Genomic DNA, 25,724 nt, shown 5'->3' with positions numbered 1-25,724 from the left:
TAAATGCGCTGCAATCGCGATTTTCTTAATTTAAACAAGTTTGTTTATTGCTGTGATTTTTTGCAGCTATTGAAAAAGTTTATAGAGGCCAGCCGCAAATGCGTAAAAAATTCAGCATGCAGCACTTTCACGAATCGCCACAGAATGAATCGCAACCAGTGGAAAAGGGGTACTGCAATTAACATGTTAGGGCCTGTACACACTGGCTGCATTGGTCGGCGATTTTAGAATCGCATGTGATTTTTTTCAATCGCAAAGCCCTTCATGAAAATAAAGCAAAACGCAAGGCGCTGTACAGAGTGGTGCAATGGGATTTTAGCAAATTGTATTCGCAGTGCCTGCAGCGTTTTTTGAGCACTTGCATTCGTGAAGTGCAGGAAGAACACAATGCATGCAATTTTCATTGTGTTTTTTAGGTAAACAATCAGGAAACCAGGAAAAGATAGCCTCAGCAAAATCACATCGCAAACCCACAAAAATCGCAAGTAGAATTTTGATTAATAAAACGCAATTGCATCGCACTGCGTTTGCAACTGTGCTCTTCGTGTGTGCAGGCCCTAAATCATGGTGCCTTTGTGATCGGAAAAATGGGAGCATTCCAATAACTGTCAATAGTCAGAGGCCTCGTTTCCATCTGTGCGCTTCTGTCTGCTTTTCAGTAACATGTATCAATCTGTAACACTGATGTGCTGATAAAATACCAACAGAAGCGCACTATGGAAATGAAGCCTAAGCAGAGGCGTAGCAATAGGGGTTGCAGAGGTTGCGACCGCATCGGGGCACTTGGGCCAGAGGGACCCCGAAGGGCTCTCCCTCACCTGCAGTGTTAGCTCTCTATTGGTCCTGTGCTCATTCACTTCTAAAGATACTTTGAATAGTGGTAATCATTAACAAGCTGCTCTCCATCCCCCTCTTGCACCTCTGACACTGTAGTTTCCATTGGCAGGTTCTGGTGTGCCGTATCAATTGTTATGTATAGAGTCCTTGGGGGCCCACGGCTCCTTAGCTACGCCACTGGGCCTAAGGGCTGACGTGCGCCCGATACACATAAGCTATTTTTTATATCTGATGAACAAATAAAGTTTTGCTTTCAGGGAGAAGCCGGTCGAGTGGATTTTTCTGCTTCCTGGAAAGCAAAATCCGTAGGAGAAATAATGGTGGCACACAGTGTGGAAGACATACAGGGGGCATACAGCATGGGCAACATAAGGAAGCACACAGTGGGAGAGAGACAATGGTGGCACATAGTGGGGGAGTCCTAATGATGTACAACACAGTGTAGTAGTGGTAATACGCACACACTGTGGGAGATTTAAAGAAAACCTGTAACGAGAAAAAGTTACCCTGGGGGCAGGGCCGGAGCTACCATAGGAAAAAATGGGCAATTGCCTCAGGGCCCCAGAGCCTGTAGGGGCCCCAAAGGTGTCCCTCCCCCATCTTAACTGTTGCTCCCCAGGGACTCTGCAGAGTCTGTTAAGTTAGGAGGTGATTGGGGGAGGGTCAGCAGCCAGCTCTTGGGCTCAGGAGGAAAATTTGGCTTCAACAAAGGGCCTCTAATGACGCTTTTTGGTCGGGGGGTGTCTGTTGGGGGGGCCCCAGGCTAATATTGCCCTACGGCCCAATTGTTACTTGAACCGGCCATGCCTGGGGGGTACTCACCTCGGGTGGGGGAAGCCTCCGGATCCTATTGAGGCTTTCCCCGCCCTCCTCTGTCCCAAGGCGGCGTCGAGAAAGCTCCCAGAACAGCGGGATGTAAATATTTACCTTCCCGGCTCCAGCGCAGGCGCAGTATCGGCTCTCCGCTCGGAGATAATCTGAAATAGCCGATCGTTGTCAGGGCGCTGTACTGCGCAGGCGTAAGTCTCCTGCGCAGTAGAGCGGACCCGACAGAGATCAGCTATTTCCGCCTATCTCCGTGCTGAGAGCCGCAACAGCGCCCCCGCTGGAGCCAGGGAAGGTAAACATAGCAAGCCTTGTCAGCGCTTGTGGAGGAAGGATTCCGGGACGCTTCGGGGGAGCCAGCGCTGGATTTCCTGCAGCTACAGGGGAGGGAGAAGCATCATTGGGGCCCGGAGGCTTCCCCCTCCCGAGGTGAGTACCCCCCCCCCCCCCCCCCCCCCCGGGGAACTTTTTTTTTGTTACAGGGCACAAAGTGGGAAACATAATGAGGGCACACAATGCCAAAGACATAATGGCAATACACAGTGTAGAAGACATTGGGCTTGATTCACTAAGACAAATAGCATGCCTTATCATAGTCAACACACCTTATCAGAGATAACACTCCTTATCAAAGTTAATGCGCCTTATCAGAGTAGCACAGCGAGCACTACAAACTTATGCCTGCTAATTGGCAATGACGAGAGCTCCACTCGTCCTGCCCTGAGCCCCTGCGGGCTGGTAGCGCTCGCTATGCTACTCTGATATGGCATGTTGACTTTGATACGGCGTGTTATCCCTGATAAGCAGGGCCGGCCTTAGGTTTCACAGCGCCCTGAGCGAACCAGATTTTGGTGCCCCCCCCATTCATCCTCTTCGCGTGTGAGCGCACCACACACATACACTAATGGGGGGGGGGGCTTAGTAGTGTGTAGGTAGATAGGTAGGTGCCCCCAGTACAGGTTAGATAGGTAGGTACCTGCAACATAGGTTAGATAGGTAGCTGCACCAGTATAGAATAGATAGGTAGATGCCCCCAGTATAGGTTAGATTAGGTAGGTGCCCCCAGTATAGATTAGATAAGTAGCTGCCCCCAGTATAGATTAGATAGGTAGATGCCCCCAGTATAGATTAGATAGGTAGCTGCCTCCAGTATAGGTTAGATAGGTAACTGCCCCCAGTATAGATTAGATAAGTAGCTGCCCCCCAGTATAGATTAGATAGGTAGGTGCCCCCAGTATAGATTAGATAAGTAGCTGCCCCCAGTATAGATTAGATAGGTAGATGCCCCCAGTATAGATTAGATAGGTAGCTGCCCCCAGTATAGGTTAGATAGGTAACTGCCCCCAGTGTAGATTAGATAAGTAGCTGCCCCCCAGTATAGATTAGATAGGTAGCTGCCCCCAGTATAGGTTAGATAGGTAGGTGCCCCCCGTATAGATTAGATAGGTAACTGCCCCCAGTGTAGATTAGATAGGTAGCTGCCCCCCAGTATAGGTTAGATGAGGTAACTGCCCCCAGTGTAGATTAGATAGGTAGCTGCCCCCCAGTGTAGATTAGATAGGTAGCTGCCCCCCAGTATAGGTAGGTGCCCCCAGTATTGGCTATATAGGTAGCCGCCCCCAGTATAGGTTAGATAGGTAGCTGCCCCCCAGTATAGGTTAGATAGGTAGCTGCCCCCCAGTATAGGTAAGTGCCCCCAGTATTGGCTATATAGGTAGCCACCCCCAGTATAGGTTAGATAGGTAGCTGCCCCCCAGTATAGGTTAGATAGGTAGGTGCCCTCCAGTATAGGTTAGATAGGTAGCTGCCTCCAGTATATATTAGATAGCTGCCCCCAGTATAGGTTAGATAGGTAGCTGCCCCCAGTATAGGTTAGATAGGTAGGTGCCCCCCAGTATAGGTTAGATAGGTAGCTGCCCCCAGTATAGGTTAGATAGGTAGCTGCCCCCCAGTATAGGTTAGATAGGTAGGTGCCCTCCAGTATAGGTTAGATAGGTAGCTGCCTCCAGTATATATTAGATAGATTAGATAGCTGCCCCCAGTATAGGTTAGATAGGTAGCTGCCCCCAGTATAGGTTAGATAGGTAGGTGCCCCCCAGTATAGGTTAGATAGGTAGCTGCCCCCAGTATAGGTTAGATAGGTAGCTGCCCCCAGTATAGATTAGATAGGTAGCTGCCCCCAGTATAGGTTAGGTAGGTAGGTGCCCCCCAGTATAGGTAGGTGCCCCCAGTATTGGCTATATAGGTAGCCGCCCCCAGTATAGGTTAGATAGGTAGCTGCCCCCCAGTATAGGTTAGGTAGGTAGGTGCCCCCCAGTATAGGTAGGTGCCCCCAGTATTGGCTATATAGGTAGCCGTCCCCAGTATAGGTTAGATAGGTAGCTGCCCCCCAGCGTAGGTTAGATTAGGTAGGTGCCCCCCAGTATAGGTTAGATAGGTAGCTGCCCCCAGTATAGGTTAGATAGGTAGCTGCCCCCAGTATAAGGTAGGTAGGTGCCCCCCCGCATAGTGGAGGGGGGAGCCGCGGGGAGGGCAGCCCGACCTCTCCCTCCCTTCCTCTCCGGGCCATCCTCTGTGCTCCCCCCTCCGATGCAGACTGCAGCAGAAAGAACTCACCTCCCTGGTTCCGATCGCCGGCGCCTCTCACTTGCCGCTGGTCTACTCTCTTCTACATAGTTTACCGATACACACTAAACTTCCTGTTAAGCAGGAAGTTTAGTGTGCATCAGTAACTAATGTAGAAGATACCAGCGGCAAGTGTGAGGCGCCGGCGATCGGAACCAGGGAGGTGAGTTCTTTCTGCTGCAGTCTGCATCGGAGGGGGGAGCACAGAGGATGGCCCGGAGAGGAAGGGAGGGAGAGGTCAGGCTGCCCTCCCCGCGGCTCCCCCCTCCATCACGGCGCACGCACATCACCCCCAGCAGCGGCACCAGGGGGCGGAGCGGGAGTACCCAGCCGGGGCCGCAAAAACACGCAGCCAGGGGAGAGGAGCGCCCCCTGGAAGCCGGCGCCCTGAGCGATCGCACCGGTCGCTCAGGTCAAAGGCCGGCCCTGCTGATAAGGCATGTTAACTCGGATAAGGCGTGTTTTCTCTGATAAGGAGTGTTAACTCGGATAAGGCATGCTATTTGTCTTAGTGAATCAAGCCCAAATGTTGCACACAGCATGGGAGGCATAATGGTGGCATGAACTGTGAGAGAGATAATAAGCGCACAGTGTGGGAGTAATAATGGATAAGGTTCGGTTCCCATTGCTAACTGTGTGTCCGGCACAAAGCAGAGCAGACGGGTTCAGTCCCCGCTCCACTCAGTTTTATGGTCGCAGGGTGGATGCATTGCACTATAGCCATCTGTAAAACCGGAGCAGGTCAGAACTCTGCATTCTATAAAACGGATTCAATGGTTCGATCAAATGGATCTGTTTAATTTTCACTAGTGGAAGTGGATCCTATTTTTAACAATAGGATTTGCTTTGAGCTGCAAAAAATCGGGCTGAACGGGTATGTTTTTGCAGCAAGTGGGAACCAAGCCTAACACAGTGTGGTAGACACAATGGTGGCACATAGCATGGGGCTCACAGTGCGTACAAGAGGAATCGGCGCGGTAGACTTGGGTGGATTATACAGCCGGTATATGGCTGATCCTGCTTCTGCACAAGTTCCCGGCGACGTTAAATACTATTCCCCCTCCAGGCCGCCATGGATGGTGGGGAATGAAATAATTCGGCTTCCTGCAATTGCTGGAGGCCGAATTATTGTGTTTTAAAAGTAACTTCAGCGAAGTTACTCCGTGTGCAGCTATAGCCGTAATTCCTATTACGGCCTATGGTGGCGCCAGCTGCGCCCAAGTCTCCTGCGCTGGAATAGCAGTGTTCGCTCACAGTAGGAAATATAACGGCACACACTGGAAGACATAATGAGGGCACAAAGTGGGAAATATAACAGGTCACACATTGGGAGACATAATGGGGGCACACAGTGTGAAATACATTGTGTGAATATAGTTGAAGATATAATGATGTCACATAGGGATTGATTCATTGTGAGGAGTGCGAGTTGTGCGCATGCTACGTGCAGCTGGTAACTTGCGTGCTCCTCCCAAATAACTGCCGCTCCACTCATCCCACCCTGAGCCTCCGACGGGTCCCATGGCTTTATAGGATGTGATCCTGGCGCTTTGATTGGCCTAATAGGCTGCATGTCAAGTGGCAGGCTGCATGTCAAGTGGCAGGCAGTCTATTGGGCCAATCAAAGTGCGGGGATCGTGTCCTGGAAAGCCACTGGACCCGTCGGGCACAGGGTGGGATGAGTGGAGCGGCCGTTAAGCGAATGGAGCGCACGTAAGTTACCAGTGCACGCTGCGCAGCACTGCCGCACGAACCGTGCGCACAACTCGCACTGCTCACAATGAATCAACCCTGTGGTGCGGTAGGCATTATGGGGCACACAGTGTAGGAGACATGATAGGACATACAATGGAAGACATAATTGTGGCTCATAAGGTTGGAGAGATAATAGGGCAGTGATGGCTAACCTTGGCACTCCAGCTGTGACAAAACTACAAATCCCATCATGCCTCTGCCTCCCCGAGCTATGCTTAGAGCTGTCAGAGTATTGCATTGCTTCATGGGACTTGTAGTTCCACCACAGCTGGAGTGCCAAGGTTAGCCATCACTGTAATAGGAGGGCAGAGTGGGAAACATAATGATGTCACATAGGCATAATGGGGCGCAGTGTGGTAGAAATAGAGGGGTACACAGAGGGAGAGATAATGTGGGCACAATGTTGTAGTGTCATGGTCACTTATGTGCTCGGTAATGGCGGCTGTAACAGACGGGTGCCCATGCGTACGCATCTCTGTAGTGGCGGTGCGTAGTGGCGGTGCGTAGCAGCGTGCGCGCGCTTGGTGTGTGCTTAGCGGGACTGGGTCAAAGGGTGTGGGTTTGCTGCACGTGCGCCGGCATTGCGTACGTACGCACCAAAAGGCCTTTTTAAATTGGGGAGTGCCAGCAGAATGTTGCTGTAGTATTGCAGCTTGTGTGCGTTCCCCCGTGACGTGACCTGTTGCCTGTCCTGATTCCTGCTGACCTAGCCTAGTATGGGAACCCGATCTGTTGCTGAACTTTGCTTTGTCCAACTACATGCTCTGTTACCTACCCTGGCTTATCTACGAACCTGATTGATTGCTCACCCCTGCTACTTCCAACTAACCGCTCTGCTGCCGACTCCTGTACCATTGCTGCCGGCCCCTGGCTTGCTGTTTCTGACAATTCTGCTGTTCCTGCGGCCTCTGCCACTGTTACTGGGGCAACCTGTACCTGGAGTTGCCTTCCAGTCTGTCAGCTGGTTTGCAAACTGTTGATCACTCTATTTATCCACGACAAGTCTCCTACGCAAGCCCTCCTGCCCTTTCTCGCCCAGCTTTCTCTGTTCCGACTCCAGGGACTGCAGACGGCCAATTGCAAGAGAAGCTGTCCTCAACTCTGTGGTTTCATTGGACTATAGTGGGGTACATAGTGGGAGAGATAATAATGAGGGCCCAGTGTGGTAGATATTTTGAGATACACTGAGGGAGAGATTATGAGGGCGCATTGTGGTTGATATCGTAATGGCCCATACTCACGAGGGACTTTTGTCGCCTCAACACGCGGCGCGCGCGTGTTGCGGCGACAGGTCGCCCGTGAGTATGGGCCGCGCGCACCCCGAACTGTCGCCCGCAACGGGCGCGCACCCCGAACTGTCGCCCGTCGCTGATGTCGCTAGGCGATTGAAAAGTTCAATCGCCTGGCGACAGTCGCCGCCGCAACTCCGCCGCAGCTGTCGCTAGTCCGCGTGAGTACGCGGACTAGCGACAGCAACCTCCATTGAGGTATGAAGAGCTTCCGGCGGAGGGAGGAGGAACGTCGGCGACAGCTTCCGTCATGCCGCTGGTCCCTCTTCTGCGTGTGTACGCGGAGGGACCTGGCGAGGAGCTGTCGCCGGCCTGTCGCCCACACGCTCACGTGTGCTGGCGACAGGCAACATTTGCTGCCCGTGAGTATGGGCCATAAGGCACATAGTGGGCGACACAATGACGTCACATAGTGTTGGATGCATAATGAGGTTCACAGTGGGAGACATAATGGCAGTACGCAACGTGGAAGACATAATGGGAAGACATAATGGAATGAACATTGGGAAACATAATGGTGGCACACAGTTGGAGACAAAAGACCACTTTCATATAAGCAGCAGCAGGGAGTGAATTCACTGCCTGTCAGCCGCTCTGGTGCCCTGACCGGGAGATGTTGGCAATCAGTACTGACACTGGACAGGCAGCCCCCCATGGAGTCACATCTGAGCGTGGTCGCGCTCGCAGCTGCGTTCAGACACGACATGTCATGGTTCTCTGCTGCCGGGTAACACCACACCACTGCGTGTCAAATGCTGACACGTGTTACAAACGTTGCCATTTGCCTGCACTTTAATTGCACCGAGATGGCAGTTGTGGGTGGCAGATGTGGGGGAAGAACTGACCTGCCCGACAAGTGCGTAATTCAGGCTCCCATGTAAACGAGGCCTGAGGCCTAGGACCCACGACAAGAAGCTATCGCAATCGCTAGTGATGTGTGGTAGCGCTTTGTAAGCGTTTTCCCTGCTCCTATACAATACATTAGAATGTATCCAATAGATCACTGCGCTTGCTCAAGTGCCCGGTAACAAAAATTCAGAATATGCACATAGTGCCCAGCACTGCCTTCAACAAGCCATGTTTCTACAATACAGTAGAATGGAAATGCGGAATGCCCCCCCAAATGCTGCATGTCCTGTGATTGCGATTTCCCTAATTGCAATCACTCCAGTGGGGTCTGCTCCATCCACTCACTTGTGCAGAGCAGTTGGGAAATTGCTAGCGATTGAAAGCGATCCCAAAACGCTGCCAAAAATGCTCTAGTGGGTCCCAGCCCTTAGTCTCTCTGATACTGCGGCTTTCCTTGGCAGGTTCTGGTGCTCCATATCAGTTGTTCTGTACAGTATAGAACATCTGAGGGGGCTCAATGTAAACTCGCACTGGGGCCCAGAGCTATGCCACTGAGGGACACACAGTGGGCTCTATTCATAAACCGTTACCGCAAGTTTTCCGCTCAAAACAGCGGACTTTTCCGACCATTTAGCAAAGTAAGCATTCATAAAAGCTGTTCCCGCATGAAAATCTACAATCCCCCAGCAGAGCGAGAAATTTCCGCCTTCTGCTGTGTTTTTCTAGATTTATCTAGAAAAAAGTAACAAAATGGCCATTTATAAAGATTAGAGGAAGCGGTATGTGGACGGGAAATACCGCTTCCTCAAAGCCTGCGGATTACATACAAGTGAATGGGACAGACCTCCCAGAGAGAGCAGCGCACGGAGGGACTCTGCCGGCGTAAGTGTTTCCGCATGCCTTCCGACAGCTTACCGCCAGCCTTCAGCGGGAGATCTCCGCACTTGCATCGCAGCTGCCAACATTTTTATGAATGACCACCCAGAAGTCTAAAATACCGCTGCGGTATTTTCCCTCCAGGAGTTTTTCCGCCACAAATTTTTTATGAATAGAGCCCATTGTGGGAAATATAATAGGGCTCAGGGTATCATAGTGGATAGCACTCTTACCTTGCAGCAGTAGAGAGTCAGGTCCATATCATAGCCAGGACAGAATCTGCATGGAGTTTGTATGTTTTCCTTGTGTTTGCGGGTTTCCTCTGAGCACTGTAATTTCCCCCTGGACTAGACTAAGTTAATCATCCTAAAGAAAATGGCCTTAGATTATGGCAGGAACTTTAGATCATAGCTATGTCAGAAATTAGATTGAAAGTGCCTCTGTGACATAACTCTGTACTTTGTAAAGTGTTGGAAGATGTCACTGTACTATCAATGCATAACAATGACAGATTATGATCTCCTCTTGGGGACAGTTAATGGCATGACTGATGCATTTCAATGTGTACTATGTAAAGCCTGCACCAAATGTCACATAAAGCATATCTAATATTACCCCCCCCCCCCCCCCCCCTCATCATACTGGTAATCTTTTTCTTCCATTTGGCTGCACTGCGTGTCACCAGCTCCCTAGAGGTTAAAGGACTACTGTAGAGGGGTTGGGGGAAAATGAGTTGAAGTTACCCGGGGCTTCTAATGGTCCCCCGCAGACATCCTGTGCCCGCGCAGCCACTCACCGATGCCCCGGCCCCGCCTCCGGTTCACTTCTGAAATTTCAGACTTTAAAGTCTGAAAACCACTGCGCCTGCGTTGCCGCGTCCTCACTCCCGCTGACTTCACCAGGAGCGTACTGTGCAGGCCCAGTGTGGTCTGTCCCTGTGCTCCTGGTGACATCAGCGGGAGCAAGGACAGGCGCAGTGGTTTTCAGACCCAGAAGACTAGAAGTCCCAGGTAAGTTCAACTCATTTTCCCCCGACCCCCCTACAGTATTCCTTTAAGTCCTTCTGCCTGCGCCCCTTTTTTCTATTTGCCTCTCTGCGCCCAGGGCAGTCGCCCTGCCCAAGAAACGACCCTAATATAAATAAATGTTGAGTGCATATCCATTCATAAACAAGATAAGATAAGTGCATAAAATGTGATTGTAATATGGATGGCATGCTTCAGCTGCCTGGCCTCCCTCCAATTCCAGCACAGAGCTGGAGAGCAACTGGAATGGGCACCAGCAGCCTGAACATGAGGAAGGCAGTGGGCAGCAGACATGTAAACACAGGCCTGACAGGCTGCCTCTGGCCTCTTGTACTTTCAGTGTCCCCTCAGGGGACCCTCTCCAGGGACACAATGCCTGGCTCTCCACCCCAGGCATCACTAAAGTGCAGCTACCCCCTGAACCCAGGGCACCCTGGCACACTAGGGGCACAGCTGTGTCTGGGAGGGATGTGCCACAGGTACAGAGGGAGGGAGGCTGCCTGCTATCCTATGCCTGTGGCATGGGGTGTCTCAGCACAGACAAGTTGCATTGGGCATGCTGGGCATTGTGGTGGTTACAGTTAAAGGGGTGACACTCATGCCATGGTCCCTTCCCCCCCTTCTTCCCCCTGAAGCCGCGGACACAGTAACGGCCCTACGCCACGCCCACAATCGCTTGACTGACGTGCGCTCGGCCAATCCGCTAGCGCGCTCGGCCAATCAGAGGCCTCCGGGGGAGGGAGATGGGTGAGGCCGTAGCCAGCAGCCCTGGTTGAGCTGTGCAGGTAGGTGCAGGCTGAGGGGGTGCTGGGAAGTGGGGTGCATGCACCAGGTGGCAATGGCTGGGGGCACAGGGGGTGCAGCCTGGGCATGCAGGGGGGCACTGGGGGAGGGGGGGGGAGGCTGGAAGTGGAGAAGGGCTGCAGCCCGGTCCCTTCTCTCGCTCCGCAGCCAGACACAGGCCAGATACTGGAGGAACTTTGTATGATCAGCTGGGCTGTGATCCTGGGGCAGCACCAGTGCCCTCCTGCAGCCCCCCCCTCAGCTGGACTGCAGGGCACTCACTGGCCACCAAGGGGTTAACTGGCAAAAAATGATTTTTACGTTTCAGGGCAATGACACTTGTGCAGAAAATCCTCATCACTTAAAGGGATAGTTATTTATTTATTTATTTTTGATCAGAGGTTAAGGGGTTAACTTGCAAAAATGATTTTTACATTTCAGGGCATTGCCACTTGTGCAGAAAATCCTCATCACTTAAAGGGATAGTTATTTTTGATCAGAGGTTAAGGGGTTAAAGGATACCTGAACTGACGTAACATGATGAGATAGACATGGGTATATAGACAGTGCCTTACACACAAATAGCTATGCTGTGTTCCTTTTTTTTTTCTTTCTCTGCCTGAAAGTGAATATCAGGTATGTAAATGGCTGACGCAGTCCTGACTCAGACAGGAAGTGACTACAGTGTGACCCTCACTGATAAGAAATTCCCCTTTTTACCTCTTTCTTGCTCTCAGAAGCCATTTTCTGCTAGGAAAGTGTTTTATAGTTGGAATTTCTTATCAGTAAGGGTCACACTGTAGTCACTTCCTGTCTGAGTCAGGACTGAGTCAGCCACTTACATACCTGATATTTAACTCTTTCAGGCAGAGAAAGAAAAAAAGGAACACAGCATAGTTATTTGTGTGCTAGGCACTGTACATACACATGTCTATCTCATCATGTCACATGTCACTTCAGGTATCCTTTAACTTGCAAAGAATTCTACATTTCAGGGCAATGACACTCGTGCAGAAAATCCTGATCACTTAAAGGGATATTTATTTATTTATTTTTGATCAGAGGTTAGGGTCAGTGGCGTAGCTATGGAGCGGTGGGCCCCAATGCAAGTTTTACATTGGGACCCCCCAAGCACTCTATACATAACAATTGATACGGCGCACCAAAACCTGCCAATGGCAACTACAGTGTCAGAGATGCAAGAAGGGGATGGGGAACAGCTTGTTAATGATTACTATCAGTCAAATTATCTATAGAAGGGATTATTATGAGCAGAGGACCAATAGAAAGCTAATACTGAAGTTCAGGGAGGGCCCTTCGGGGCCCCTCTGGCCCAAGGGCTCCAATGCGGTTGCAACCTCTACAACCCTTATTGCTACGCCTCTGGTTAGGGTTGAGGCATGCATTATACCAGAGGTGCCCACACTTTTTCGGCTTCTGAACTACTTAAAAAAATTAGCAAGTCAAAATGATCTACCTCTGTACAATTTAAGAAGCACATTTGCATATACAGAATGGAAACTGTAGTCTGGTCGGGATCCACCATGAAGTGCTTTGTGATCTACCTAATGGGCACCCCTGCATTATACAATGTATATACTAGATGCAGGAAATGATTGATATTTCTCTGACTGGGGAGTATCGAGCATTTCACTGCGTGCCAACACTCAATATTTTTTAAGATTTCAACAAAAATGGTCGAAAAAAACGATGGAAGATGCATTATTCAGTAAAGAATTACATGGGCATCGATTGGCACCTGTTTGTGCTCAATTGATAAAGGAAATTTTTTTTTACCCCACAATGTTCAGTCGATTCGTTTGGTTAAAATCGATTGAAAAAGTTTCTAGTTTTTCATGTATTATTATTATTATTATTGAATACTGTGTTGGTTTTCAAGCCCATTGCATAACATATGTTAATTTTCTATGTATCTAATTTTACGTTTTGCCGAAAAAAATGTAATGAATAGGTTTAATGAATGTTCCTGTAAATCAAAAAGGAGGATAATTAAAGAGCGATCCTTTTAAGATGGAGCAGGACAAATATGGATAAAATCCTATAGAAGTTTTTGTAACAATTAACGACTAAATGAAAGAATACGCCACATTGTTGTTCAAAATGGAGGTCAGTTTATGGGAGGGGCTGGAATCGGTAAAGGGGAAATAACAACGCCATGCTGAGTAGGCGATGCTCAATGTCAGATTTGCAGGAGGACCCGATGTGTGGAACTGGAGGTAAAGAAAATGAAGGCGTTGCCCTATATAGTTGGAGGGAGACCAGTTCTCTTTATCATGGGGAGGTAAGTGTTAATATGTAACAGGGTTGTTTTTTTACTGTATTTTTTAGAATGGCAAATACATTTAGGGGCTTATTTACAAAGCAGGTGATTAGCTGATTCCCAGAAAGTGACATAATTTCTGCAAAAATAACAGCACTTTTCTCAAGATCAGCCGGTAACCACATTTGTAAAAGTGTCATTTAGCTTATGCGATTGTCACTTTTAGGACTGGTTCAAATGGGCGTCAGCAAGCAACAGCGCTTCTTGTTCTCTGTCGTTTTTAACCCCCGCTGGGGGGTACAGAAGCACGGCGCTTTAGGCGAGTCCAGGATAAAATGAGATGATGGTAAGCGAAGGGATCGAGCGCATCGTTTGCGCAGAGGATGGTATACAACAGTAGCGGCGCTGTCCATTAATTTGAATGGAAAGCGCTTAAGCAAGTAACGATGCGGCTTTCGTTTAATGCCAGCAAAGAACCCTTCGTGCTCGTTCACACCTAAAATCGCTAACCACTAGCGATTTGCGGTCGCGTTTTCCGCAGGTGATTTTTCCAGGGCTGAGGAGTTGGGGCAATTTTGGGCACCCGGAGTCGGAGTTGGAGTCGGAGTCGTGGTTTCATAAACTGAGGAGTCGGAGTCGGGTGATTATTTTTTTTTGTACAAAATGCACAGCCCTGTTAAATATTAGACTAAGGAGTCGGAGTCGGGCCATTTTGGTTACCCGGAGTTGGAGTCGGACACGTGGTTTCATAAACTGAGGAGTCGGAGTTGGAGTCGGAAGATTTTTGTACCGACTCCACAGCCCTGGATTTTTCCGCGATTTAACGCAGAAAAATCACTGGACTAATTCGTGTTTTTGGAGCAAACGCGATTAGCGATGACATATAAACTAATGGTGATTGCTCCAAAATCGCTGGAAAAATGCTACATGTAACACTTTTGCGATTAGCGATAACCGCGGAACGCCTGCGATTAGCGATAATTGCGGAATGCCCACGATTATCACAAATCGCTCAGGTGTGAACACTGCCACAGGCTAAAATAGCACTAGCGTTTTTAAAAACCGTTAGCGATTAGCGGGAATTGCACAATTCCCGCTTAGGTTCAAGCGAGCCCTTATGATGAGTCCCATGACTGACACTGTTTCTGACAGTTATTGGGAAAAAAAAGTGACTATTAGCACCTTTTTAAAGAGACTCTGAAGCGAGAATAAATCTCGCTTCAGAGCTCATAAATAGCAGGGGCACGTGTGCCCCTGCTAAACCGCCGCTATAGCGCGGCTTAACGGGGTCCCTTCACCCCCAAAGCGACCACTGTGACACTTGGTCGCAGATTTGGTCGTGATTTATTGCTTCCTGGAGGCAGGGCTAACGGCTGCAGCCCTGCCTCCAGTCGCGTCTGTCAGCGGCGCATCGCCGCCTCTCCCCCGCCCCTCTCAGTGAAGGAAGACTTAGAGGGGCGGGGGAGAGGCGGAGATACGCGCTGACAGACGCGCGTGGGGCAGGGCTGCGGCGGCTAGCCCTGCCCCAACCAGGAAGCGCTCCCCGGGTGTATTGAGGGGGATTTGGGGGTGAAGGGACCCCCGTTAAGCCGCGCTATAGCGGCGGTTTAGCAGGGGCACACGTGCCCCTGCTATTTATGAGGTCTGAAGCGAGATTTATTCTCGCTTCAGACTCTCTTTAAAATGGCAGTCATGCTCAGCGTGGGGAAAACATGTAAGGATTAAAACTTTAAAACATGGATACTTACCCAAGTAGTGGGAAACCTCTGTATGACCCAGAGGCTTCGAAGATCCTTATCGAGTCCTCCGCTGCTTCCTGGCTCTGCTCCTGCTCGTGGATCAGCTTCTTCATACTGGGCATGCACAAATATGTGTTGCACATGCCCAGTAGAATGAAGTGGCGGGTGCACAGAGAAAAAAGGCTGTGTATGAGCAGCTTTTTTCTACTGGGCTTGCACAGACTATACTTGCGCATGCACGGTATGGAGCCGCTCATAGATGGATGGGAGCGCGGCCACAGGTGCATATTTGACAAGATTTTGTTGAATATGCTCTAGTGTTCTCCCCAGGCTCTTTTAGCCGGGTGATCCAATTTTGATGGCTAGCCGGCTGTCATCTGCTTGCCTCCTAATCCACCTCCTATGCTGTAAGCAGAGTTGCGCAGAGAAGCACCGCCCTTGCATTCCCCTGGTTACGCCCCACCCAGCTACTTTTTCATGCCACCCTGCTGGAAAAAATTTCTGGGGAGAACACTGTGTTCTGAGCGCTGGAAATGTGGTCTCAAGGATGATAGTGGAAGCCTCCAGACTGTCCAGAAGCTTCCTACAGTTCTATTGAGGTATCTAATTTTTATCTTAAAATTCGCTTCAGGTACAGGTAGTTCATGCTTGTGTTTTATGAATGCATGTTTGGGTATATGCATGAAAAGTCATTTAACTTAAAGAAAACCTGTAACAAAAAAAAAAACCTCCCCTGGGGGGTACTCACCTAGGGTGGGGGAAGCCTCCGGATCCTATTGAGGCTTCCTCCATCCTCCTCGGTCCCACGGCGGCGGCGATACAGCTCCCGGAACGGTGGGGATGTAAATATTTACCTCCCCAGCTCCAGCGCAGGCGCAGTATCGGCTCTTCGCTCAGAGATAGGTGGAAATAGCCGACAGAGATCGGCTATTTCCGCCTATATCCGAGCTGAGAGCCACAACAGCTCCCCCCGCTGGAGCCATGGAAGGTAAATAAATCGGCGCTTGTCAAGGGAGGATTGCTGGACACTTCGCGGGAGCCAGCGCTGGACTGCCTGCAGCTACAGGGGAGGGGGAAGCCTCATTGGGATCCGGAGGCTTCCTCCTCCCGAGGTGAGTACCCTTCAGGGGAACTTTTTTTTGTTACAGGTTCTCTTTAAGGTGCCCATACATCTACTGATTTTGGCGGCAGATTGACCAATAGACAGATCTTTCTCTGATTGGAGAGACACAAATTTCAGCATGAAATCTATTGGCAGTCGGCCTCATGATGTCGCCTCGATGCCCCCAACCACTGTCCCTCCTAGTGTGCATGTACTCTCCTGGTGCCCCTGCATTAATTCTTTACCTGTCATGCTGCCTGCCGCTGTGCCCAGACTCCTATTCCAGTTTTGTGCCCCACATGGTTGCCAGATCAAATGCCAGCAACCATGGGGAGCCCTAACCCAGAAGTGGAGCGGCGGGATGGTGTGGCAGGTAAGGTATTGATGCATGTGGCCGGGGGGGGGGGGGGGGGGGGGTACATGTATGCTAGGTAGGACAGCGGCCAGAGATTTCCATTGCATTCGTTGTTTGATTATCGCATGCCCTTACTGCCGCGCTCCTGATCGAGCGTGTCGAAATAACATCATGCAGCATGTCCGAATTGCTAAAATGTACACAAGACTAGACAGAATATTGCGCTTTTCTCTTGGCGGACTCAAAGCGGCAGAGCTGCAGCCACTAGGGTGCACTTAGTAGGCAGTAGCAGTGTAAGGGAGACTTGCCCAAGGTCTACTGAATAGGTGCTGGCTTACTGAACAGGCAGAGCTAAAATTTGAACCCAGGTGTCCTGTGTCAGAGGCAAAGCCCTTAACCATTACACTATCCAGCCATCCATTTCATAGCAGATTATGGAAATGGCGTATGTCGCTTAACATGCAACACTGAGGCCTGGAACCCACTGCAAAATGCAATCGCTAATCGCGATCGCTAGCATTTCGTATGAGCAGTTTGTAAGCGATTCCGTGAGCGTTTTAGGGAGCGATTTTAAAAAGTATATCAATTTGCCAGCGGCTGTGTAGCAATTAGCGTTTTAAAGTCTGATTGGTCCTTTCTATTCATTTTAATTTTGTTACAGTGTGCATTAACCACCCTGGCGTTTTATCAACATCGCCAGGGTGGCAGCGCAGCACTATTTTTTGCTTTTTTTTTTTTTTTTTAAAATCATGTAGCTAGCCTAGCGCTAGCTACATGATTCCCCCCTCCCTGCGGCGTCCCTCCCTACCCTTCGATCGCCGCCGGCGCATTAGCCCGTCCGGAAATCCCGTTCTGAACGGGATTTCCTTTAGGGCTTCCCCCGTCGCCATGGCGATGATCGTGATGACGTCATCGACGCTGTGACGTCATCCGGAGTCCCGATCCACCCCACATCGCTGGCTGGCACTGATTGGACAGGCTGCGCACGGAGTATGCGGGGGGGCTCCTTTCGCGTCAGGTAGCGGCGGATCAGCGGCGAGCGGCAGCGATCGAATCCCCCACGCAGCTAGCAAAGTGCTAGCTGCGTGATTAAAAAAAAAATTAGCAAAATCGGCCCAGCGGGGCCTGAGCGGCGCCCTCCGGCGGTAATAGACGAGCTGAGCTCGTCCATACCGCTAAGGAGGTTAACTTCAAAACGCTAGCAAAATCGATCCGTGCAAGTTTTGATGAGTGATTACTCCAGCGATTATATACTTTACATTGAAGCGCAACCGCTAACAAAATGCTGCATGTCCTGCGTTTGCGATTCTGCTGATCGCAATCGCTTCTATGGAATTTGCACCATCCATTTACATTGGCAGAGCGTTTAGGGAAATCGCTAGCGATTTCTCATGCTCCCTAAACTCTCAAAAAATCGCTCTAGTGTGTTCCAGGCCTCAGGTTGTATAACAGGTAATGTAAGCGCTCCATGTATAATGCCAGTTGCAACCTTTGCATAACTAGCTATGTTAGTTGTGAAATCCCAGTAAGCTTAATGTGCACTGTGTTCACACGTTAAGTTTACCAACCTTTTGTGCATATACGCCATTGTGTGGAATATACAGTATTATTTGCAATGCATGAAGTTTTGTGCATTGTACAATGTACAAAAAACATGTTTGCAGTGCTGACTTCCTGTGCTGTGTCAGATATGGATTGGTTAGACTGAACTGCTTCCTGTGTTGTGTTCATATACCCTCCCCATATCCCATCAACACCGTGAGGAGGTAGTGGGGGAGGAGCTGAGGGGGCGCCAGCCTTTTCCTGAGAACACAAAGCTGGCCCTGCCCATCTCCTTCCTGTACTCCACAGGAAGAGGCAGATAGAGCTGGTAGGTGGGGTCAGATGATGATCTCTGGGTCATGAGACTGACTTCTAAAGTAGATTTCTATTATTTAAAGTGGTAGGATTAGTCATACTATGCCAGGGAAAATAAAAACATATATAAGTAGATAACTACTTGATCTACTTACATAACACATGTATTTTACTGTCCACGTTTTGATTTCAGTGAATGAAGAGAATTCTGTTCCTGGTGGAAACCATGTCTTTTGCCCACAGTTTAGGCTAAATCCTGATGTCATTTCTGCCCTTTACTTTTTTTTCTTTTCACTTCCAATCGCTGAGTCACCTCAGCCTTGCTAGTAAACACAAGTGAGCAGAGGATCGTGTTTCAGATAAGCATCTAGACAGGGAAATAAATAGAAGAGGTGGAATATATTATAGATAAAAATAACTCCCAGCATGTAACTGTTTGGCACTGACTACTAAAGGGCCAGTGCTCCTTATGTAATAACTCCAAATCATAACAGCAGAAAAAGTTTTGAATGCAGGATTAGCATCTTTATCACTTAATACACTCAGACCAGTTGCTGTTGTAATTTGATTTTTATGGTGACAATGTCGCTTTAAGTAATGGCATAGTATATATCAAGTGTTCTTTTTAATGGATAGCACAAAATGATGGTCAGGCACAGCGTACATTGAATTTGCTGTGATCATCCAAGTTAGGAACCTGGTGTAGTATGAATCAAGCCCTATGTATGTAATGATGTCATTGCAGTACGCAGGTGAATAGTCTGGGACTGCTACTTCCACAGTGTTCTCAGCACTAGTGTAGAGGACCTATGTCTGGTCAAGGTGGAGGGGCCTATCGGTAGCATGTCAATCTGGGGAAGCAGGAGGGGCCAAGCAGCAGAATATAGTGTCAGTACACAGGCTGACATTTCTTTGGGTTCAATCACTGTGATTGAAGCTGCCGGTGATCTAATGTCTCCAACATATCCTGTCCATAGATATCTAGTTGATTCCAGACAGTTTATAGGTAATAGAGCATTGTGGCTGCCTTGGATTGGGGGGGGGGGGGGGGTAAGCGAAGGTCAGTGGCCATATTTGTATTGCAGTGCGGAGTACAGCACTGGCGAGATCAGTGATTCAGTTAAGCCCCATCTGCACGATACGATTCTTTGTGCGGTTCGATTACGGTTTTATTTACGATCTGCTTAAATCCGACATGTCCGATCGAGATTTGATTCAATTTGATTTGCCATTGTTTTGTAATGGCAAATCAAATTGAATCGAATCAGGATCAGACATGTTGGATTTAATCGAATCGTACAAAGAATCCTATCGTGTAGATTGGGCTTAAAAGCTCAGTGTGGAGGGATCGCCAGCAGAAAAAAAACTAAATTGCAATGCAGCATGTATGGACCAGTGTGGAGATGTTAGACCAACACACACACACACACAGACACACACACACACACACACAGAGACACACACACACACACACAGACACACACACACACACACACAGAGACACACACACACACAGAGACACACACACATAGAGACACACACACAGACACACACACACACAGACACACACACACACACACAGAGACACATACACACAGAGACACACACACATACACACACAGACAGACACACACAGACAGACACACACACAGACACACACACACACACACACACACAGACACACACACACACACACACACAGACACACACAGACACACACACAGACACACACACACACACACACACTCTTTCTCCAGACATGTCCAGTGGCATAAGCTTATATATATATATATATATATATATATATATATATATATATATATACTGTAAACACTGGTATATTAGCAGAAACCTTCCCACCGCAGCGGGTAGCTTAGTACTGTGTGATGCAGTACAAATCTAAGCATTTCTATGGAAACTGTTTGATGTTTTCCTAATGCAAATTGACTGGAAGGGCATTTGCTTGTCCCAGTTCCAACTTGCATTGAATTTTCATTTGCATTAGCCACCTTTACCTGCCATCTTTAAATTGGGCAAATAATGGGCAAGGCGGACCAGTATTAGTTTACTAAGTGCGTTTTGTGATGGGATCACAAAATGTGAGGTACACTTTTAGGGCCTGTTTCCACTACACATGTTCACTGCATGCAAACTGCATCTCACGCAAGTCAATGGAATAGCTTCCATTGACGCAAATTTTTTACATTGCGATGCAATGCGGCTAAAATTATGGATAGCATGCTGCAATTTCCCGCAGCACTCATCCAAGTCCCATAGCGGTAGTATTGAGCCGTGCCGAAAGGCACCGCGTCCGGAACTACTCGTGGCGGGCTGCGATGACCGCGGCAATGCGGCTAGTTGAAATGGGCCCAGCTTTATGGAAACCATGCAGGGATATTTTCATTAGTGTTCTTTGTTTGCAATGCTATTTTCCCCGATCGCAATTGTTGTGCCTGCTGCATTTTTTATGCAATTGGCCTCCTATACAAAGTACAGAAGCACAGGATACATGCATAGCTATCGCGCCACTATGCGATTTTTTTTTTTTAGTTATTTTGAACTTCAAAATATTTTACCACCCCAATTTTCCCCCTCCTGTCATAAATCACAAATGCATCTTGATCGCGCCTGTGGACCTTTCGGATCGCGGTGGTATAACAGCGCAATCTCTGCAGTTGAAAATAGAAGTATGATCAAATCCGTGCACAATAAAGATGTCGATTGCGTTTATCAGTGGAAAACAGCCCTCAATCATAATATCAATGTTTTCATTTTCATTACATTCAATAGTAATATTGAGTTTTACACTTACTAAAAATAGTTTGTAGTGTATAGCTGCTTGTACAGTGTATATCTTACACAGTGCGACGTTAAAGTCGCACGTTAGAAAATTTTATAACGCAGACTAACGCACAGCAATACAAAGTCTGTGTGACATTCACAGTGCACACGCTGCGTTGTGTGTAACGTGTAGCAATATTTAGAAAGTGCTGCATGCTGTTCGTTTAGCAATACATTTGCTGCTTTATGTGTGTTCAGTAAGGTTTTTTTTTGTTCAAAAAAATGTAACGCATGCGCTGTTTTGTTCCATTAGTATGCAACGAAAACGGCGCACCGAGAGACAGTGCAGTGCAAAATAATGTCCAATTTCATAACCTACTGCGTTTGATGCGACTTTAACGTCGCATCAAACGCAACGTCCCACTGTGAAAGAGGCCTAAAGGGAACCTTAAAGTGTACCAGAGCTCAAATAAGTAAAAAAAATATACATACCTGGGGCTTCCTCCAGCGCCTTCCGCTCCAATCACTCCCACGCCGCTGCCCGCAGCTTCGGGAACCGGCTCCCCGCACTTCCGTCAGTCGGCTCAAGTCTACGCAGGAGAAGTGCGCTGTTTGTGTATCTCTCCAGCAGCGCTAGGGCCTGATTACATCATAGGCCTAGTGCACACCAAAAACCGCTAGCAGATCCGCAAAATGCTAGCAGATTTTGAAACGCTTTTTCTTCTTTTTCTGTAGCGTTTCAGCTAGAATTTTGCGGTTTTGGGAAGCGTTTTTGGTGTAGTAGATTTCATGTATTGTTACAGTAAAGCTGGTACTGACAGCTACTGTAACAAAAAACGCCTGGCAAACCGCTCTGAAGTGCTGTTTTTCAGAGCGGTTTGCGTTTTTCCTATACTTAACATTGAGGCAGAAAAGCATCCGCAATCCAAAATCTGCCGCAGCCCGGGAGTATGCGTTTCTGCAAAACGCCTCCCGATCTGGTGTGCACCAGCCCATTGAAATACATTACCCAAGCGGATCCGCACCCGCAAGCGGATCGCAAACCGCAGCAGAACCGCTCTGGTGTGCACTAGGCCTTACTCCATCTCTGAACTTGTGTGAGTAATGGCATAGGCCTCTGTTTATCTTTACTAATAATGAAACCTCTGTAAGGGAGAACCAGGAATTTAAAATGTTCTGGGAAGTGTGAAAAACACAGTATGTAGCTGTTATATGTAGTGTAAGTATGATTTCACAAGTATTTCATTATAGCTTTATTTTGTAATAGGATATGATTGCTTCAGTTGCTTAGTTTAGCTGGTGACTTGTACTACAGAATATATGAGCTAGGCTTCTGTTACACTGAGACTCTGGGTGCCTCTCTATAGGCTAAGGGCCCACTCACACTAGAGCGTTTTGCCGGCGATTTCGGCAAAACGCTCAAGCTCTAGCGCTTTTGAAAGCGCCAGTGCTATAATAACCTATGGGTGATTAACGCAAATCGCCAAACGCAAACGTGTAGCCTGCACCATTTTCAGGCGATTTCCCGGCAATCGCGTCTCAGTGGTATAGAAGCGCTAAACGCGATCGCGGAAAAATCGCTGCAGTGTCCAGTTATTTTTCCGTGTGAAATCGCGGAAAAATCACTCCCGCAAAACGGTTTTGCGCTTTTAAGTGTGGATGGGCCCTTATACTGCTTGGTGTGTCAGTGCATTCCCTATGCACAGATTACTATAAATGAGCAGTGCCCACTGAACATTAGGGATAATCACAGTTCGGCAAATTATTCCGAGTTGATGCAAATTCTTATGCAAATATATGCAGCTTCGAAAATGGACCAATCAATTTAAACCTGGGTTTTTTAATTGATTCGTCCGTTTTCAAACTGTATATATTTGCATACAAAATTGCATAATTTTGGAAAAATGAGCATTCCATTGATCATCCCTACTGAAAATCATTTGTCCCCTTCCAATGCTTGTAGCGCTTTTATTGCAGTCACAGGACTCTCGTAATGAGCACATTTGCTTTGTTCAGTTATCTCTGTAGCTGAAAACGCCGGTGCTGTATACCGATCCAAGACCCCAACAGAAGCATTTCAGGCTCCCATTGGTTGCAATAGACCAATGGGAATCAGTAAACCAATAAACCAACTGAAAGTTGGCTGCATGAAAGCCCACTAGAGGGCGCTCCTAATGCGTACTTCAAAAGTAACAAGAAGGGCCGCCATGGCAACGAGCGGAGTGACGTCATGGACGTCAGCCGACGTCCTGACGTCAGCCGCCTCCGATCCAGCCCTTAGCGCTGGCCGGAACTGTTTGGTCCGGCTGCGCTGGGCTCGGGCGGCTGGGGGGACCCTCTTTCGCCGGTGCACGCGGCGGAGCGCCGCGCTGCGGCGGCGATCAGGTAGCACACGCGGCTGGCAAAGTGCCGGCTGCGTGTGCTCCTTTTTATTTTGTGAAAATCGGCCCAGCAGGGCCTGAGCGGCAGCCTCCGGCGTCTCTGGACGAGCTCGGCTCGTCCAGAACGCTAAGGAGGTTAAAGCTGCAGAGTGCAGAATTGTAAAAAATAGCCTGGTCACTAGGGGGGTGTAAGCCTGTGGTCCTCAAGTGGTTAAATAGATACAGATACTTCTGCTTGGTTAATAATCTTTACAAAATGACTCACATGGATATAACGTCTGCAGATCAGGTGGTTTGGCTCCCCCCCCCCCTGCTTGTTTGTTGCAGGGGGATGACTCAGAATGCATTACAGCTAGAGGTTAGGCATTACAGACAGATTGCAGCATCTTCAGAATGGGGGGAGAGATGTCTTTTCAATAAAGGGAGTACATCGCTGAATTGTGTCTTTATTAGTGTCCATAATCCCCAGCACCACAGGATGAGAGGGTGGCCTAGCAGTTTCTCAGCATTATTATGGCATGTAACCCCACTGAACATTTATATTGCACTTTTCTCCTGGAAGACTCAAAGCACCTTGTTAGGGAGTCTTGCCCAAGGTCTCCTTACTGAATAGGAAGAGCTGATATTTGAACCTTGGTCTCCTGTGTCAGAGGCAGAGCCCATAAAGTGGGCCCAAATTAAAAATACAAGATTTCAGAAATAAAATCTATTTTCTAACTTATAATAATAAATAGCAGCCTTTTTTCAGCTGCATGATGACAAATATAAAATATTTTACATTTATTGAAGGAAAACCTCCCTTCCTTTCATATTGCCGGGAGAGAAACCCGGCAGACTGGAGGAGGAGATAAAAAACAAAACACAGGCTGCTGCTGATGATGTCACAGGGGAGGTGATCTCAGCTTGTGTGAGATTTCACTTAGACCACGCCCCTGGGAGGGAGGGTAGCTGATGACAAACACCAGCTTATGAAAGCTGGTGTTTGCCAAATACCTCCTTTTGTGAAAAATGTTATATCAGGTATCCCTTGATATGTGTGTATTTATTAGGACTGCTGTATAAAGGGTGTATTAATGTGTTTCAAACAATCCATTATGGTTTTAATTGGCTAAAAATAGTTATTCATTCATATTTATAAATGGTTTATCATTATTTAAATATCCAGACTTACTGTAATAGACCATTCAAGTTCAAGTACTCCCTGAATGTAATATTATGCACCATCCTTTATACGAAACAAGTACTGTAATTATGTACGGATGCACCTACGCGCACACACCAAAGCCTGCATGCGTGCACAACACAACTGTCGCAGACCACACTAACTAAACTGCCGCCCACAACACAGTGCCAACAGTCAATGTTCTCTACTCCACAGTGCCAACAGACAATGTTCTCAACTCCACAGTGCCAACAGACAATGTTCTCAACTCCACAGTGCCAACAGTCAATGTTCTCAACTCCACAGTGCCAACAGTCAGGGCCTGTTTCCGAATCCTCAGTTTCCCCGTAGGCAAATCGTGCGGGGAAACGCTGCCATACGGTACAATGTCACCGCCGGCCGAACCGCTTGCGCTAGCGATTCGGCCAACCTTGCCATCCAAAATGGTGTGGAAGGTTGCGAATCCTATAGCTGTGCATGGCACGTCTGATGGGATTCGTCTGCATAGCCGCAGGCCCAAAAGTTCCTCCGTGCGTCTCACAGATTTGTGCGGCTCAAGTAGAAACGGGACTCAATGTTCTCTACTCCGCAGTGCCAACAGTGATTGTTCTCTACTCCACAGTGCCAACAGTCATTGTTCTCTACTCCGCAGTGCCAACAGTCATTGTTCTTTACTCCACAGTGCCAACAGTCATTGTTCTCTACTCCGCAGTGCCAACAGTGATTGTTCTTTACTCCACAGTGCCAACAGTCATTGTTCTCTACTCCGCAGTGCCAACAGTGATTGTTCTCTACTCCACAGTGCCAACAGTCATTGTTCTCTACTCCGCAGTGCCAACAGTCAGTTCTTTACTCCACAGTGCCAACAGTCAGTGTTCTCTACTCCACAGTACCAACAGTCAGTGTTCTCTACTCCACAATGCCAGCAAATTTGCAGTTCTTTTGAGAATCAGTGGTTCAGATTTGCGACTCTTTTGAAAATCTGGGGTTTACTGGTGCGTTGAGAACCTAGGGTAGCACATTGAGCCAGGTATACTCTACGGTTTTGGAATAGTTTTGGGCACTGGGAACTAAATTATAAAAGCTTTAAAATATATATCCTCAGTTGTATCTATAATTGATCACAATTATTATGGTATATATATATGTTTAGACCTGTTACTGTGTTTCTTACTAAGTTGGGTTTTCTGGCTTGTCCACAG

The 25,724-nt window shown here is 48.3% G+C and overlaps 1 long non-coding RNA gene across 1 annotated transcript in view; it reads right to left on the bottom strand.

Moving 5' to 3' along the window:
* The window catches only part of LOC137542090 (uncharacterized), a 57,688-nt gene extending 48,026 nt beyond the window's left edge, over positions 1-9,662 (bottom strand). The window contains exon 1 of the long non-coding RNA XR_011025352.1: positions 9,290-9,662. This is a non-coding gene — a long non-coding RNA (uncharacterized lncRNA). The remainder of the gene's footprint in view (positions 1-9,289) is intronic.
* Between the last annotated feature and the right edge of the window lie 16,062 nt (positions 9,663-25,724).

The sequence above is a fragment of the Hyperolius riggenbachi genome, chromosome 12 (genome assembly GCF_040937935.1).
Source record: "Hyperolius riggenbachi isolate aHypRig1 chromosome 12, aHypRig1.pri, whole genome shotgun sequence".
NCBI classification, from domain to species: domain Eukaryota; kingdom Metazoa; phylum Chordata; class Amphibia; order Anura; family Hyperoliidae; genus Hyperolius; species Hyperolius riggenbachi.
This window is presented reverse-complemented; position numbering and strand designations above follow the sequence as displayed.